This window comes from Schistocerca americana, unplaced genomic scaffold, assembly GCF_021461395.2.
Source record: "Schistocerca americana isolate TAMUIC-IGC-003095 unplaced genomic scaffold, iqSchAmer2.1 HiC_scaffold_198, whole genome shotgun sequence".
Taxonomy (NCBI): Eukaryota; Metazoa; Arthropoda; class Insecta; order Orthoptera; family Acrididae; genus Schistocerca; species Schistocerca americana.
This window is the reverse complement of record NW_025725904.1, coordinates 130,001-135,000: the sequence shown is the minus strand read 5'-3', so window position 1 is coordinate 135,000 and position 5,000 is coordinate 130,001.

The window sequence follows — 5,000 nt, the reverse complement described above, 5'->3', positions numbered from 1 at the left end:
GAATCTGACAACACTACGTCCGCCATGTCGAGCGCACCACAAAACACAGCGCCATCTGTAGGTCTCCCGCGGCATGACGTCCTGCAACGACGATACCGCCATCTATGAGACGCCAAGCCGACCAAGACATCGATGGGCCCACAGTGCCCATCTTTCGACCCCACCCACAAAGCCTGCGTCCTCTGTCGACCACAGCACCCCAACGCCAGCGCCTCTGCCGCACGAAATCGTGGACCGGCAATCACTCCACCTGCGCCCCACTCCAACCGCCCAACTCGCAACTCCAGCGGATGAACGGCGGACTTTTCCCGCAGTCGCAATGTGCAATTGTGCAATCCACCCCTATAACATGCGTTTCATGAAGAGTTATCTCCAATATGCGACATTCCCGCTGTCCCTATACATGAGCTGCGGGCTGTACCAGTTACGAGCTAGAGACGCGACCGCGTTGCTCTCTGTACGAATGCCGATGCTGAGCGGTCAGCTAGGAGGCGCTCCATCCATGTCGGTACCGGTGAGCGTTGCACTCGCAGTCGCAAGAACGTACGGCAAGTATATTACCTGGAAGAGTCAATGACAGTCCACGCCCCCCTGCGTGGGAAGAGTCTTTCTAGGCCATGACCCACCGGAAGGGCGCAGCGTCCCCCACCCCAGACATGTGACGTCACACCATCGGTATTGACGACTAGACTGATTCCTTATAATCATTTGCCATACACCGGTGGAAGCTGCCGAGACGAGTAACTACATAGCGGGCTCGCCGTGTCACTAATGTACAGAGATACAACAGTTTCGACTGGAACCGGATTAAACGTATACACGGCGCTGATTAGTAATAGATAGAGCCATCAGAATACAGATAATGTATACAACTGTCCGTATACATGCTGAAAGACTCTGCTCACAATCACAACCACACGTCAGCCACACACCCTTATCACGCACTACTCTCTGCCTGTAACACGCACACAGACAATATGTAAGCACCAGCATGGAACAACACCCAGTGCATCCTCTCCGCCACATTAGACAATCCACACTGTCATAACCAGACTGGGAGGTCCACTCAGAAAACAGAATATCCCACCCACCCGACAACCACCATTGCTCAGCCAAGCCACCAACACCCACACATGTCCTACACAGGGGTGCACCCAACATCACAATACTGCCTCCTCTCACAGCACACAAACAATGGCAGGAATGAAAGACACAGGTCTGCCACAAGCATGGAATGAGAGCGCCGCCTGTCATGAGCCAAAGGTGCATCCTGACGTGGCAAATCAGATGATGCCGCAGGCATCCACTTACTATAATCACAATCAACAAACCGGCCGCCCCGCCCCGCCCCCCATTAAACCTTTCCTTACAACAATGTGTACCTTAACCTAACCTATATCGTACCGTAACCTAACCTATATCGTACCGTAACCTAACCTATGTCGTACCGTAACCTAACCTATGTCGTACCGTAACCTAACCTATGTCGTACCGTAACCTAACCTATGTCGTACCGTAACCTAACCTATGTCGTACCGTAACCTAACCTATGTCGTACCGTAACCTAACCTATGTCGTACCGTAACCTAACCTATGTCGTACCTTAACCTAACCTATGTCGTACCTTAACCTAACCTATGTCGTACCTTAACCTAACCTATGTCGTACCTTAACCTAACCTATGTCGTACCTTAACCTAACCTATGTCGTACCTTAACCTAACCTATGTCGTACCTTAACCTAACCTATGTCGTACCTTAACCTAACCTATGTCGTACCTTAACCTAACCTATGTCGTACCTTAACCTAACCTATGTCGTACCTTAACCTAACCTATGTCGTACCTTAACCTAACCTATGTCGTACCTTAACCTAACCTATGTCGTACCTTAACCTAACCTATGTCGTACCTTAACCTAACCTATGTCGTACCTTAACCTAACCTATGTCGTACCTTAACCTAACCTATGTCGTACCTTAACCTAACCTATGTCGTACCTTAACCTAACCTATGTCGTACCTTAACCTAACCTATGTCGTACCTTAACCTAACCTATGTCGTACCTTAACCTAACCTATGTCGTACCTTAACCTAACCTATGTCGTACCTTAACCTAACCTATGTCGTACCTTAACCTAACCTATGTCGTACCTTAACCTAACCTATGTCGTACCTTAACCTAACCTATGTCGTACCTTAACCTAACCTGTATTGCGCCTTAACCTAACCTGTATTGCGCCTTAACCTAACCTGTATTGCGCCTTAACGTAACCTGTATTGCGCCTTAACGTAACCTGTATTGCGCCTTAACGTAACCTGTATTGCGCCTTAACGTAACCTGTATTGCGCCTTAACGTAACCTGTATTGCGCCTTAACGTAACCTGTATTGCGCCTTAACGTAACCTGTATTGCGCCTTAACGTAACCTGTATTGCGCCTTAACGTAACCTGTATTGCGCCTTAACGTAACCTGTATTGCGCCTTAACGTAACCTGTATTGCGCCTTAACGTAACCTGTATTGCGCCTTAACGTAACCTGTATTGCGCCTTAACGTAACCTGTATTGCGCCTTAACGTAACCTGTATTGCGCCTTAACGTAACCTGTATTGCGCCTTAACGTAACCTGTATTGCGCCTTAACGTAACCTGTATTGCGCCTTAACGTAACCTGCATTGCGCCTTAACGTAACCTGCATTGCGCCTTAACGTAACCTGTATTGCGCCTTAACGTAACCTGTATTGCGCCTTAACGTAACCTGTATTGCGCCTTAACGTAACCTGTATTGCGCCTTAACGTAACCTGTATTGCGCCTTAACGTAACCTGTATTGCGCCTTAACGTAACCGATATTGCGCCTTAACGTAACCTATATTGCGCCGTAACGTAACCTATATTGCGCCGTAACGTAACCCACATTGCCCCTTAACGTAACCCACATTGCCCCTTAACGTAACCCACATTGCCCCTTAACGTAACCCAACACACGTTGGGCCTTAACCCAACACACGTTGGGCCTTAACCCAACACACGTTGGGCCTTAACCCAACACACGTTGGGCCTTAACCCAACACACGTTGGGCCTTAACCCAACACACGTTGGGCCTTAACCCAACACACGTTGGGCCTTAACCCAACACACGTTGGGCCTTAACCCAACACACGTTGGGCCTTAACCCAACACACGTTGGGCCTTAACCCAACACACGTTGGGCCTTAACCCAACACACGTTGGGCCTTAACCCAACACACGTTGGGCCTTAACCCAACACACGTTGGGCCTTAACCTGCTCTGTAATTGTCATACGACGCGTTAAATTAGTGTAGTGTTGCCTAACTGCAACCCCCGCAATATAGTTTGCTACTCGCACTGCCCGGTCCCCAGTGTATCGCTTCATGTTAAACACCTTGCAGCTATACACTGTAATGTGGATGGCAGCAGGACGTACATGCTCAATGCCCTTTGCAGTTGTTCATTGGCATTTGCAGTTGTTCATTGGCATTCGCATGTGCGAAGCACTTAGCCTACGCTGTGGTACGGCCTGTGTCAACTGTCCGCTGATGTTGTACGTCCAAATCACACACTGTACTGCACATTGGTCCTCATGTACTGAATGATACATCGTGGTACATGTGACCGTACAACGACTGCGCCAACAACGGCGAACCATGCGGTCCAAATGTTGTGCACTCAGCTACGTGTCGTCTCCCTATAAGAGCTGGATTGCAGTGTGGTATGCCCTGGATGGCGATCAGCATGAGCCGTCTGTTGATGTAGTGGCGCGTGTTGTCAGACGTAGTCGTCTCTTCTCACACACCGTGATAGCATGGTGCACTGCGTTCCACATCTGCGACATGCGACAGAGGCCGGTTGACAGTCGTTCGCGCAATGGACATCGCATACGTACGGGGGCCACCTTCCACGTGTTCGCGAAGCGTGCACATGTTGTTGCGTGTATGTGGGCAGACATAGTGTGTCGTGACACCTGACACAGGCATGCAACAATCGTTGAATTTGCAAATGGCGATGGACGCCTACGTTTGCTGGTGACGTTATGCAAATGAACAACTGGTAAACCGTTGTGGTGCGGTTGTTCTCGCTAGAGGTGAATCAGTGATGGCGACGATCGGTTGAGCTACCAACCGGTTGTTCCAGCGATACCCACCATGCCCACGAACGTGAATGGCATCTGGGTGTGAAGCGATACGCGGCGGTGGCTGGGTGGGACCGTCCCCGGCCGGTGAGGGGGGGCCTCCCGGCGTGCTGGCCGCGCGGTGCGTGGGCGCACGCGCTACAGCCGGCTGGTGGGGGCGGCCAGTGGCAGGCGCGCCGGCCGACGGAGGCGGCAGGCGGCGCAGCTGCGCGCCGGCGCACCCTGCACGCGGCGCCGTGCGGCCAAAGTAGGTCCTCGCGGGCCCGGTGCGAAGCGCGGTGGACATCTGCAGTGTGCTGGTCCGATTGAGGACTGTGTGCGCTGAGGATGCGCCGCCGCCCGGCGCTCGGCGCCGCGACGCCGTCTGCTGCTCGGTCGCCTCTGCGGTTCTCGCAGGTGGTTTGTATCGCAGCTGTGCGGACGTGTTGGCGCGTGCGCTGTGCTGGGAGAGTTCGCTTCGGCACCCAAGTGGGGCTTTTGTCCTTCTGTGGCGCTGGCGTTGGAGCTGCCGGTCACCGTAGGTGGCGCGTGTTGTCTCCCGCCGGCAATGCCACGACAGCACGCTCCCGGGCCTCTGTCGGCAGCGGCAAGCTCAGTTGGGAGCACGGGTGGTCGCACCTAAAGCGTCTACTCGCCAAACTCCGGGCGATTGCGCCTCTCTCGAACCCGACCAAGTACTTAGGACGGCGCTGCGCGCCGCCGGGACCTGAGAGGGTTTCGAGGTGTATTGTGCAGGGGAGCTCAGCCTCCTCCTGTTTGCAGAATAATTGAGCGGACGCTTGCGTGTTCGCGCGGGCCCCCGGGACACACTCCCGGGCGGCCGGCTGCTCAGCTCTAGTTGACGCAGC